This window comes from Phascolarctos cinereus, unplaced genomic scaffold (genome assembly GCF_003287225.1).
Source record: "Phascolarctos cinereus isolate Bilbo 61053 unplaced genomic scaffold, phaCin_HiC Scaffold_726;HRSCAF=1367, whole genome shotgun sequence".
In the NCBI taxonomy this organism is placed as follows: Eukaryota; Metazoa; Chordata; class Mammalia; order Diprotodontia; family Phascolarctidae; genus Phascolarctos; species Phascolarctos cinereus.
The window spans coordinates 392374497-392387503 of record NW_027556098.1 but is presented as its reverse complement, the minus strand read 5'-3'; the positions used below and the strand labels follow the sequence as shown (position 1 = coordinate 392387503).

The 13007-nt window shown below is 46.3% G+C and overlaps 1 long non-coding RNA gene across 1 annotated transcript; it reads right to left on the bottom strand.

The window, feature by feature from the left end:
• Positions 1–1494: 1494 nt before the first annotated feature.
• Positions 1495–10473, bottom strand: LOC144454501 (uncharacterized). Its single transcript, XR_013482937.1, has 2 exons — positions 10368–10473; positions 1495–3312 (listed from the first exon to the last, which is right to left on the bottom strand). It is a non-coding gene; the product is annotated as an uncharacterized LOC144454501 (long non-coding RNA).
• Between the last annotated feature and the right edge of the window lie 2534 nt (positions 10474–13007).

The following is a 13007-nucleotide window of genomic DNA, read 5'->3' as shown; positions in this document are numbered from 1 at the left end:
CTCTTCCTCTTCCTCCTTCTCTTCCTCTTTCTCCTTCTCCCCTTCCTCCTCCTCATCTAGTTTTACCTCTTCTTGCTCATCTAGTTCCTCCTCTCCTCCCTCCCTTTTTCTCTTTTGTCCTCTACTCACTCTTACTTTTCTTCTTCCTCCTCTACTGCCTCCTTTTCTTCTTCTTCATTCCTTTCTTCTTTTTTTACCTCCTCCTCCCTCTCTCTATCCCAAATTTCTTTTTTCTCACCCAGTTAGGAAGTATCTGAGGCCAAATTTGAACTCAGGTCTTCCTGACTTCAGGCCCAGGGCTCTGTGCACTATGGTGTCCCCTACCTGTCCCTTTTCTCTTTTGTCCCTGCAAAATGAACATCCTTTCCACAAGAGCTACCCCTGTCTCCTTCCCCTCAGTCTGCAGAGAAGGAGGAAAGAAGAAGACAAAACAAACAGCACACATGGCTACAGAAGAGCATGGAAGCTTTGGTTATTGGCTTAGTCCCTTGGCAGTGTTTAATAGAGGACCAGGCTTCAGGAGACTTCCCTACCTAGGCTGTCATTGCAGCCCCCAATCTATAGGAAAGTCCAAGAAAAGGGAAAAGATTTAAAGCAAATAGAGGCAAGATAATAGGAGAAAGGCAGGGGCGGGGGGGGGGGGAAGAGCAGGGTAACAAGACTATGTGAAGGAAGGCAGCATCCCAAGACTGGACTAGACCTCCAACCCAACCTCAAAAACCAAGACCCTTTCTGAGCCTCAGAAAACAATGGGTAAGGGACCGTCTGGTCCAACCCTCTCCTTGTAAAGAGGGAGAAAAATGAGAGACTGTGGTGTAATGTAAAAAGATACAATTTGTTGTCAGGAGGCCTGGGTTTAAGTTCTGGCTCCCAGAGGCAATGGTACAGTGCAACCTGCACTGAGAGTCATAGGACCTGAGTTCAAACCTGCCCCTAGAGCTTCCTATCTTGATGGCCTTGGAAAAGTCATTTTACCTCTCTCTTTTTTGCGTGTGAGGCAATTGGGGTTAAGTGACTTGCCTAGCCTCACACAGCTAGTGAGTGTTATGTGTCTGAGGCCGGATTTGAACTCGGGTCCTCCTGACTCCAGGGCCGGTGCTCTATCCACTGCGCCACCTAGCTGCCCCTCATTTTAACTTCTCTTGGTCTCATTCTCCTTCTCTGTAAAAGGAGGCCGTATGATAACAATAGCTAGCATCTTAAAGTGCTTTGTAAATATGATTTCAATGGGTCCTCACTGAGAGAAGTCCTGAGTCACCCAGCTAGGAAGTATCTGAGGCAGAATTCAAACTCAGGTCTTCCTGACTCTGCGTCTAGTGCTCTATCCACTGTACCACCCAGATACTATTAATTAATCATAATAATGTTGTTGCTGCTATTCAACTACCCCACTTGCCTCTCGACATCCCTGAGCATTTTGCAACAATCTGGGAGGTCGACAGGGCAGCAATGATCGTCACTCTATGACAAATGAAGAAACTGAGTCACAGAAGGTTGAAATTGTTTGTTCAATGTTACCACATGAGTGGATGACAGGGCCAGACTGCTGGAGGAGTTCCATCTCCTCCAGACAAGGTTTTCAGAGAGATCATTGGATCAAAGATTTAGATATGAAAGGCTTCTCAAGATGCCCAGTTCAACGTCCTCATTTTACAGATGTGAAAACCCTAGGCCCAGAGAGGGTATGTGATTTGTCTGAGAACATATAGGTAGTAAATGGCAGAAGGGAGATTCGAACCCAGATCCTTTGAGTCTAGATGTAGGATTCTTTCCATTGTACCCCATTTAGCCAAATTTTCACCTATTACAGAGAAGTGACTTGTTTGAGATTATACAGCTGTTTATACAGCCTTGGACTCCTAATTCAGGCCTTTGGCCGCCACCTCATGCTGCCTTTTTTGTTTTTTGCTAGGCAAACAGGGTTAAGTGACTTGCCCAGGGTCACACAGCTAGTAAGTGTCTTGTGTTGTATGTCTGAGACCAGTTTTGAACTCAGGTCCTCCTGACTTCAAGGCTGGAGCTCTATCCACTGCACCACCTAGCTGCCCCTTCATGCTACCTTTCGTTAGAAAGGCTGACCTATTTATCCCCTGCTATAATCTCCCAGACCCACCTTGTTGTTTATTTTGATCATTTTTCGGTGGTGTCCAAACTCTCCGTGATCCCCTTTGGGATTTTCTTGATAATGACACGGGAGTGGTTTGCCATTTCCGTCTCCAGCTCATTTTACAGATGAGGAAACTGAGGCAAGCAGGGTGAAGTGACCTGCCCAGGGTCACATAGCTAGGCAGTGTCTGAGGCTGGATTTGAAGACAGAAAGAGGAATCTTCCTGACTGCAGGCTGGGTGCTCTATCCACTGTACTATCTAGCTACCTGTCCCTGCCTGCCCCAAAGGAGCTCCTATTCTAATGGGTAAAACAACACATAAATAAATAGGTACATTTAATAAATGCTTGTTGATTGAGGTGAGATGGCAGCAGACTTTGAGATCCTTATTAGAAAAACAAGTGAAGGATCAGGGGGGTGGCCAGGCGAGACAGGACACCTCCAGGCACGTGTAGGGAAGCGGGTCACCGTCGGCTGCTCACACCCTGGGCCTCCCCCAGATCTGGTTGGTTCCCACCGCTGTGTGGCAGGTTTCCTTTTCAGAGCCCTCAACACCTGGCCACAGCTAACATGTGACTCATCACAATGTCAGGGAAACACAGAACCATGAGAACTCTACTAGCCCGAGTCCAATTTTGACCGATTTCTTATCAAGAGAAGGCAATGTATTGTTATTTTTAAAAATATGCTTTGGCGAAGCCTTCTGGCTTTCTATCACAGGTGTTTCTGGGAACCTTCTCCCCCCACCCCCTTCCATGTCCCCCTGGATCAAATAAACACAATTAAGCACAAACAGTAATAGGTCTGACAGTGGGTAGGCTATTCTGCCCTAGTAAAGGCCTCAGCTTTTCTGCCAGGAGGAAGGAGTTATGCTTAATTATCTGCTCTCCTTTCCTTCCTATTTTTGCACTCATGGTGAACACAGCTTCCTCACTTCTGCTTGTTTCATTCTGTATCAGTCCACACAAACCTTCCCACATTCCTCTGAATTCCTCCTGTTGGCCATTTTTTTACTGAGCGGTGAATATTCTGTGACCTCCATATGCCAGAGTTTGCTCAGTCATTTCTTCGTTGAGAGGCACCCCCGTCATTTCCTGGTCTTCGCTCTCTGAGAAAGGGCTGCTGGGATTATTTGGCGATCATTTCATTCTCTGAACTTTCTGTATTATTCAATGCCTACTGTGCGCCAGCTACTGTGCTGGGGACTGGCAATGGAAAGAGAAAAACAAACTGCTTTTTAACCTCAAGGAGCATACAGTCTACTGGGGGTTGGGGGGAGAGATGGCCAAGGTGACTCTGAGAACGGCTCTGTTTTAAAGCTCAGTCACGCATTTTCAATGAGGCCCATGTGAAATATGCTCAGTTTCTCATCTCCTCCCTTCCCCCCTTCTCCCCCTTCCCCTTAAAGTTTTTGTGGTGAGTCATCTAGTGTGAAACCACATGAGGACACCTTCCCTTTGTTTCTGGACATCTGGGGCCCACCTCAGGTTTTTCCTCTGTAAAGTTAATTCAGTAATTTTGAAGGGCCCTCCCAGCTCTGACATCCTGTGTGCTAAGGGCCCTCCCAGCCCTGACATTCTCTGTTCTAAGGCCTCTCCCAGCTCTGACATTCTGTGTTCTAAGGGTCCTCCCAGCTCTGACATCCTGGTGCTAAGGGCCCTCCCAGCCCTGACATTCTCTGTTCTAAGATCCCTCCCAGCCCTGACATTCTCTGTTCTAAGATCCCTCCCAGCCCTGACATTCTCTGTTCTAAGGCCTCTCCCAGCCCTGACATTCTGTTCTAAGGCCTCTCCCAGCTCTGACATTCTGTGTTCTAAGGGCCCTCCCAGCCCTGACATTCTCTGTTCTAAGGCCCCTCCCAGCTCTGATAGTCTATGTTCTAAGGCCTCTCCCAGCTCTGACATTCTGTGTTCTAAGGGCCCTCCCAGCCCTGACATTCTCCACTCCAAGGCCTCTCCCAGCTCTGACACTCTTTGTTCTAAAGGCCTTCCCAGCCCTGACATTCTGTGTGCTAAGGCCCCTCCTAGCCCTGACGTTCTCTGTTCTAAGGCCTCTCCCAGCTCTGATATTCTATGTTCTAAGGGCCCTCCCAGCTCTGACATTTTTGAACTCAATGATCTCTCCCCTCCGGCCTACACTAACATGCACTGTGCCTATAATTTGCCTTCTCCTTGCCAGGTCAGCCCCTCCCTCCTCAGCCAGGATGGTGGGCAGGCCTTTCAGCTAGCAAGGCCTTCCTGAGTTTCCCACCCTCCGTCCCTAAGTGTCTTGTGCCTCTTCCTCTAGCCCCGGTGACAGAGATGCCAAGGGTCTGGTGAGATCACTCCAGCGCTAGCCCGTCTGGGAGCGCAGCAGGTCTGGGGTTTAAATCATTAGGGTGCAAGGAGTAGCAGGGTTCCTGGCAGCTTCATGACTGAGTTCTCAGAATGTGCTGCAAATGTTCTTCATTATGCCTCACCCTGAAGGGCGAGGGAAATTATCTTTGGGTTACAGATGAGGAAACTTAGAGGTGGTCTGGGAAAGGACAGAGGAGTCCTGACCTCCAGGCTGTGTGGAGATGCAGCCATTCTGAAACAAGGCGTTTGGTGCAACTTTTAAAGAGCTATTATCATTACTAAGAAGCATATCCTCCACCCCTCAAGGCTTCTTTTAAAATAACCACATTAAAATGCTCTTCAAAGGCAGCCCAATTCCACAACAATTCTGCCACCAACAATTAAGGTCTTGCTACCAGAGAAAGCATGTGGAATGAACCGATGCTCAGAGTCATTGAATACGGTCTCTACTTACCTGTTGTGTGACCCTGGCCAGGTCACCTGCCTCTTTTTTCCTCTGTAAAAAGAGGTGTTTGGATCATTAGATGATTGCCAAGGTTTTTTCCAGCACTAAATCCCACACAATCATCTGGGTATATGGGAGGCTAAGCAGCCTCCCTGCGAGGGACTCTAGGCCCTCCCTAATCTCTAGGGAGAGAAGGATGAAAAGCACCAGGAGAAAGAAGGTCAGATTTGGAGTAAGAGGCCATGACCTCATCTCCGTCATGGACTACCGGCATAAGCTCAGCCTGGTCCTGTGACCTGTATTGGCCTCAGTTTCCTCATCTGTAGAATGAGAAGGTTGGGCTTTGGGACCTTTTCTATTTCTACATATCCTAGCATCCCTACCCTTTAGGTAGGGGAAGAGATAAGCCATGAACACAGAGCATGATGGGAGTCAGCATAGTAAGACAGAGAACCAAAGCCAGTAGAAGGGATTTCATTTCCACTTCCAGCCCAGCTGTGCTGCTTACTCACTGCAGGCATCACTTCAGCCAAAACATTTAACCACCCTGGTCCCTTTTTTCCACCCCAGTAAAATAAAGGAGTTGAATTAGCCTGTCCCTGAGGTCATTTCTGGCTCGAAAGCTACAAACTTATGATGCTTTCATGTCTCCAGACTCAGTTTCCTCATCTGAAAAAAATGCAGGGGTCTGATCTGATGACCACCAAGATCCTTTGGCGCTACACGTGATTGGCACGTGGACAATTTTTGAAAGATATGTGTTAGGGTATATAGTTATTACTATTTTTAATAGCTTTTGTTTTTACATTTTCATTTCCAAATACATCACTCCTCCCTTCCTAGCCTATAACAAAGACTTAAAAAAGAGAGGAAAAAAGAAATTCAAGCAGTATGATTGCAAGGAGAGAAAAGAAATTGTACCTCCCTCCCTTCTTGGCAAAAGTGGGGGCCTATGGATATGGAACATTGCGTACATCGTCAGACCCAGTTGGCTGGGTTTTCTGAACTGCTTTGCCCTTCTCCGTCTTTCTTATTCTTTGTTATCTAATCAACCAAATGAGATAATATTTGCAAAGCACTTAGTATAGTGCCTGGCATGTAGTAGGCGCTATAGAAACGTTTATTCCTTTCCCTTCCTTGACTTGTTATAAGGAACAACTCTCTGGGTAGGAAGATGGGAAGGAAACATCCCAAAATGAAGGTGATGTGAGAACCAAAGAAATCACTACAAATTAAAAAGAAAAAGAAACCATGGTTGTTGAATTAACCCAATTGAATTGAGCTCTGTGATAAAAGACCCAAATGGAATACGGGCAAAGGGGAGGGATCTGGGCAGAAACAACCTAAGAAAATCTGAGCCAGGTGAGATTACCGCTTATCACAAAACTCCAGTCTCTCTTTACAGACTCCTGTTTACACAGTTGGGGGTATCGGAGACATGAGATTAGTTTGGAGGAGGCTGCACCAAGATCAGGCATTTTTACCTTTTCAAGCCTTTTCCCTGCAGGGAACCTGGCTCAGAGCCACCAAGGAGTCGGTGTCCCTGGGGAGCCTGGCCCTGGGCCAAGGAGGAGGCAGCTAATGCCCTCCTCCGAGCCTCTCCAGGCAAGAATGTTGGAAAGCTCCATCTGCCAGAGAACACGGAGCCCCAGGTGAAGGCCTGCAGGAGAAAGTCAAGCTTTCTAGAGCTAGAAGAGATTCTGTTGTTTCTTCATGTCTGACTCTCTGTGGCCCCATTTGGGGTTTTCTTGGCAAAGATACTGGAGTGATTTACTGTTTCCTTCTCCAGCTCATTTTATAGATGAGGAAACTGAGGCAAGCAGGGTGAAGTGACTTGCCCAGGGTCACACAGCTAGTAAGCTCCGAAGGCTGTATTTGAACTCAGGTCTTCCTGATTCCAGGCCCAGCGCTCTGTGCACTATGGCACCACCTAACTGCCCAGAAGAGATTTAGGGACCATCTAATCAGTCTAATCAGAGACTGAGCTCAGTCGGCTCAGTCTCTGGGTGAAGATTTGGGGGCCTTCAGAAGAGGAGGCCTCACCCACGACTGGACAGGGTGTGAGAAGCAGAAATGAGGTTTGAACTCACGTCCTCACACTCTGAATCTCTTAAGATTCTTTCCCAGGCCTTCCTCTGCCTCTTCCATTTCTGTTTAATTCAACAAGTATCTAATTAAGCACCTACCGATGTAAGAAACAGAAAATATCAATAAAAATTATTTTAAACAATTAAGCACCTACACATTTGAGCCCATGGAAAGATTCATTGTTCATGGTAGAGGGTCCCTCTGTCCTGGGGGACCAGCCCTGTGCCCAGTGCTGGATGCTAAGGCTAACATGGAACAGCGCCTGGCCTTGAGAAGTTCCCCTTCCAGTGGGGTTACACGGACACCAACAAAAAAATACTAAATGGGGACAGGGTCTACACCTAGGATTTCTTTCCCTTGGGGAAATTCCTCCACTGATGCTCATTGGTACCTTCATCATAAGATAGAGTCTTAGAGAGCTGCCTAGAAGCCTGAGATGTTCATGACTTGCCCAAGGTCATACAACTAATAAGGTGAGATTTGAACCCAGTTTCTTTCTTTCTTTCTTTCTTTCTTTCTTTCTTTCTTTCTTTCTTTCTTTCTTTCTTTCTTTCTTTCTTTCTTTCTTTCTTTCTTTCTTTCTTTCTTTCTTTCTTTCTTTCTTTCTTTCTTTCTTTCACAATTGGGGTTAAGTGACTTGCCCAGGGTCACACAGCCAGTAAGTGTCTGAGGCTGGATTTGAACTCAGGTCCTCCTGACTCCCAGCGCCACAGTGCCACCTAACTGCCCTGAAGCCAGTTCTTCTTAGCCCCAAGCCCAGTGTCCTCTCATAAGAATAGATTTCTCTCTTAACAGAATGATGAGGCACAATTCAGACTAGGAGACAGACTGTCCAAAAAAGAAAGACCTCATATAATGCTCCTCCAGGGAGGCAGGCACTTCAACAACTAATCCACTTTAATGAAAATGTGGAGGGGATTTTCATTAGCAAGCTGCCATCTTTTGAAGCTTGATGTTACCACGGAAACCATCACCTGCGTAGGTATCTACCTGGGGATGTGAAAGGAAGCCCGGTGTGGTGGGAGAAGCTGGAGATTGGGCCTCAGTTTGAAATCCCTGCTTTGGTACCAGTTGTGTGGCCCTGATAGGGGGGCCTTTAATCATTTGAGCCTCAGTTGTCTCATCTGTCAAATGGGAACAGACACATTGCCACTGCCTTGCCTCAAAGGATACTGGGGAGTTGAATGCTTTATAAGCCCAACCCTAACATGCTACTGAAATGTGAATTGTTTTTGACTCCTGGCCAGCCACAGCTTTCTGATTCTGATTCTGGGCTCTTAACATGCCCAAAGCATTGTGAAGGGACAGGCAGGGACAGGTAGCCACCGACAGCCCAGCTGGAGGACGTCCAGAGGAGCCCAGTCAAGATGGTCAAGTCAAATCAGTCAACAAGCATTTAGTATGCACCTACTGTGTGCTGAGTGCTGGAAATCCAAAGCAAGACAAAACAAACCAGCCAACAAAAAGCCCGACCCCTGTTCTTGAGAAGCTTGCATTCTAACAGGGGAGAAGGAGAAGGAAACAAGAAATTAAACATGTGTTAAGATGGTGCAATGGATCCAGCATAGGCCTGGAGACAGGAGGACCTGAGTTCAAATCCCGCCTCAGATATGAACTGTCACTCAACCCTTATTTGCCTCAGTTTCCTCATCTGTAAAAAATGGGAACACACTGGAAAAGAGCTCCACTATCTTTGGCAGGAAAATGCAGAGTTAGACTCCACTGCTGAACAACAACAAAGCACCTACTATGTTCTAGGCGTTGTACTGAGTGCTGGAAATACAAAGAAAGGCCAAACAAATGAACAAAAACCTAGCCCCTACTCTTGAGGAGCTCATATTCTAATGGAGGAGACCAAAAAAAAAACCACAAGAAAACAAGCATTTATGAAGCTCCTACTGTGTGCCAGGAACTGCATGCTAAGTGCTAGGGATACAAAGAAAGGCAAAAACCCAGTCTCTTCTCTCCAGGGAGATCCATGTACATACCAGAGATAGTCAGGGCAAAACGGAGGTGATTTGGGAGGATGTTGGAGGGATGTCTGGCGGGGAGAGCTGAAGTATCTGAGGTGTTTGCCTGGAGGAACGGAGACTCCTGTCTGTCCTGGGGGGTGACGGCTTGGATCCAATCTTGTCAGCCCTAGACTTCTTATCCTGGGGTCAGCGACCTTGACTTTTTAACTATTTTGATAACTGTCTTTTATGATAACTGGCTTCCACTGTAACCCTCTGGATTTTATTTTATGCATTGAAAAACATGATCCTGAGCACGATTCACCAGAGTGATGGCAAAGGAAGGCTCAGAACCCCCACCCTAGAAAATGGAATTGGGGGCGAAGGGAGCAAGGCATGAAGAGAAAGGAACATCGTCCTGATGATGAGAGCTGACGCACCGTGGGGCCAGCTGCCTCAGAAGGCAGTGCCGTTGCTCACATTGCACATGGAAGGCTTTCTCACTAAGGCTGGATGAACAGCTGTGCGGAATTTTGTAAAGGGGAAGTTGGTGCAGGCAGGGCGTGGGCTGGAAGACCTCAGAGGTCCCTTCCACGTGTGAAGTTTTTAGATCTGAGCCCATCCTCCTGCCTTTTCCCCACTAAAGTACCTCATTCAAGGTCACACAGGTTGTAAATTGATCTGAACACAGCTAGGCAGCATAGTGCAGCTAGATCCTGAACCTGGAGTCAGGAGCACTTGAGTTCAAATCCTGCCTAAGACTTTTTTTTTTAATTAGCTGTGTGACCCTGTCAAGTCACTTAACTCTGTTTGCCTCAGTTTCCTCACCTGTAAAATGAGCTAGAGAAAGAAATGGCAAACCACTCAAGTATCTTTGCCAAGAAAATCCCAGATAGGGTCATGAAGAGTCAGACATGACTGAAAAATGACTGATCCTGGGTAAGTCATTTAACTTTTCCCTCTCTGTCTCTGTCTCTCTCCTCATTTCTCTTTCTCTCTGTGTGTCTCTCTCTTTCTGCCTCTCTCCATCTCTCTCTCGTTCTCTCTCTCTCTCTCTCTCTCTCTCTCTCTCTCTCTCTCTCTTCTCACACACATGCACACACACACACACACACACACACACACACACACACACTCCCTTCATTTGCTCATCAGTAAGATGAGCATATTCAAATCCATATTCACAGCTATTTCCACAGCCCCACTCAGAGAGATGAAAATGAAGTCAAGCTACATTGTATGAACATCAGACCACAAGCATAAGAGGTGCCTGGGACCCCAGTGACCTCTGGGTCAGCTGAACTGGAAACTTTCCTTTACACATTTTTTTGCACCTTATACCCTTCCCCTTCTGACCCCCCCCCCCAGTGCCCTAGCACACTGTGGGCACAGCCTGGAGATTTACTGAATCACTCTGAATTATCCAGGAGAACACCAACCTTTCCTTCTGGGGTGGCATCATAAGCTCAGGCTGTCAAACAAAACCTCATGGTATTATGGAGAAGACCTTGGAAATCAAGTCGAGTCAACAAGCCTTGATGAAATGCCGACTGTGTTCAGTTGCTTACATTCAAATTGGGGGAAACAGTACATAAGAGGAAGCTGGAAATGGGGTGGGGGTGGGAGTGGCTGAAGGTCCCAGCATGAGGACATTGGAGACATAGGGCATTGTAGAGGAAGTTCAGGAGAATCAGCAGTGCAGCCTGGAGAGGAGCCCAGTGGAGACCGGCAAGCACAGTGGAAAGAGATAACTGTGGAGTCAGCTTCAGGACCGAGGTTCAGACCCTGGCTATGCTAATATCTGTGGGCCTTGGGAAAAAGATTTAATTTCCCCAGACCTTAAATTCCTCATCTGAAAAATGATGGGGGTGGATTAGGTGATCTCAGAGGTTCCTTCTGCCTCTGTGATCTTAAGACCTATTTTTCTTTACTGAAGACAAAGTTTGAGTGATACAGAATTAAAAAAAAAGAGAAATTTACCTCTAATGTCCCTTTTTGTCGTTCATTCATATTAGTCATATCCAATTCTTTGTGATCCCATTTGGGGTTTTCTTGGCAGAGATACTGGGGTGGTTTGCCATTTCCTTCTCCAGATCATTTTATATATAAAGAAAAGGAGACAAATGGGGTTGAGTGACTTGTCCAGGGTCACACAGTATTAAAGGTATGAGGCCAAATTTGAACTCAGCTCTTCCTAACTCCACTGAGCCACCTAGCTGCCCTTTGAGGACAAAGTTAAGGGACACAGAAAAAATATATAGGAAATATGCCTCTGATATACCTAGCCTGTTGAATGTAAGCTCTTGAGGGTAGGGCTTGGTGTTCTGTTTCCCCTAGCACTGTAAACAATCCAAAAATTAAAGATCCAGAGCTGGAAGGCCCTCAGAGGCCAATGAATTTAACCTCCTCATTTCGTAAATGTGGAAACTGAGGCACAGAGATATTTAGAGTGGCACTCAAGGTCACAAAGTTAGTAAATAGCAGACTCAGAATTTGAACTCAGGTCCCTACACTCCAAATCCAAGATTCTTTCATTTAACCACTCAGCCTCTTCTGGGAGAAAGTCTATTTCACTGCAGCATGGGAGTCAATGAGCATTTCTATAGGGCTGCTATGTGCCAGGCACTGTGCCGTACTTTATAAATATCTCATTTGACGATGGGCAGTGAGGGGGCCAGCCAGGGGGTCAAGGACTCTGCTTCAGTGCCATTTGGCCAACCTCATACTCATGAATGAATGAAAGAAAGCACTTATTAAGTGCTTACTGTATGCCCAGCACTGTGCTAAGTAATGGGGCTCCAAATGAAAAAGAAAACAATTCCTGCTGTCTAATTAGAGGAGATCACAAAGTAGGAGGGTGCAGATGCAGGGTCGATGGTAGGACTCAGGAGTCCTTCAGCTGCATCAGGGTGTTTGTTCCAAAGGGAGGGGGAAAAGCCAACCACCCCTGGGGGGGGGTGAGCCTAAGGTTCAGAGTGGAGTGAGGATTCTGGGTTTCCTGGAGCTGGGGTGGGGATAAGGTCAGTATTCCCCAAGAAGGGGAAGAAACATGGATAGAAAGTCTGGAAGAGGCAGTGGGATGGCACTTGCACTCATATTTCCATTGCTTAGCACCCCACATACAGTAAGTGCTTAATAAATGCTTCTTGACTTGCCAAAGGGGAAAGAGTTGCAAAGTTAGCCAGTTACACGCTGCTGGTGATACTTGCCCATGACATGACCCCAAGGAAGTCCCCTTACCTTTGAGCCTCAATTGTCCCATCTGTAAAATTGGGATAAGAACACTCATGCCATTTAAACGCAAAGGACCTAGACTGGAAATCTAGCTCTGTTCTTGTAGGACCTTAGAGATGTCACTTCTTCCCCTCTCTGGGACCTAGATTCCTTCTCTCTACCAGGAGGTAGTTGGACTGGGAGCTCTGACCTCCTATTCAGCTCTAACCTCTATGAAAGTACCCACAGCACTGTGGAAGGAGACCTAGGCCTGAAGCCAGGGGGCCTGGGTTCAAATCAAGGTTCTGTCACTTACTAAATGTGTCATTTTTACTTCTCTGGGCCTCAGTTTCCTGCTCTGTAAGATGAGGAGATTGGACATAACTTCTAAGTTCCCTTTCAGTTCTAAATCCTATGAATTTATCTGCTGAAATTCAAATCTTCTCCTTCCTCTCAGGCCAGCCACAACCTATAGCCACAACTGACTTTTATATAGAACACCATCAGGTATGCAAATCATTTTTCAGAAGTGACTCAGTTTCTTCCTCTGTGAAATGGGGATAATAATAACCTCTCCTGCTCAGGATGGTTATGAAGCTCAAACAGGATAACACATGTATGATATTTAACAAGCTTTTAAATAGCTATTATTTTTAAATTATTATTATTATTATTATTATTAAATGCTAGCTGTTATTATTATTATTATTATCTCATTCTATCAGCCCTGGGAGGGAGGAGGGTAATTATACTCATTTTACAGATGGGTAAATTGAGGTTCAGAAAGTCTCAGTAAATTCCTAGGGGTGGAATTCAAACGCCCTTATTGTTATTATTCTGTGACCAGGGACAAGTCTTTTCTTTCA